This window comes from Octopus bimaculoides, chromosome 2 (genome assembly GCF_001194135.2).
Source record: "Octopus bimaculoides isolate UCB-OBI-ISO-001 chromosome 2, ASM119413v2, whole genome shotgun sequence".
Lineage (NCBI taxonomy): Eukaryota > Metazoa > Mollusca > Cephalopoda > Octopoda > Octopodidae > Octopus > Octopus bimaculoides.
In genome coordinates this window covers 84,716,644-84,716,885 of record NC_068982.1, presented here as the reverse complement: position 1 = coordinate 84,716,885, position 242 = coordinate 84,716,644, and the positions used below count along the sequence as shown (strand labels likewise).

Below are 242 nucleotides of genomic sequence, written 5' to 3'. Positions count from 1 at the left end.
GTGGTAGAGACTAGAAGAAAAACAAGAGCAAAAATAAGATAGAAATAGAAATAAAAAATAAAATTGAAAGCAAAATATAAATAAAAATTAAAATTAAAATAACATCATTGTATAATGTCCGCTTTCCATGCTAGCATGGGTTGGATGATTTGACTGAGGACTGGTGAGCCAGATGGCTACACCAGACTCCAATCTGATTTGGCAGAGTTTCTACGGCTGGAAGCCTTCCTAACGCCAACCAC

The 242-nt window shown here is 36.0% G+C and overlaps 1 protein-coding gene across 6 annotated transcripts in view; it reads left to right on the top strand.

Annotated features, from left to right (window-relative positions):
- Positions 1–242, top strand: part of LOC106870969 (diacylglycerol kinase epsilon) — a 223,298-nt gene that overhangs the window by 134,576 nt on the left and 88,480 nt on the right. The gene's annotated exons all lie outside the window — the stretch shown is intronic.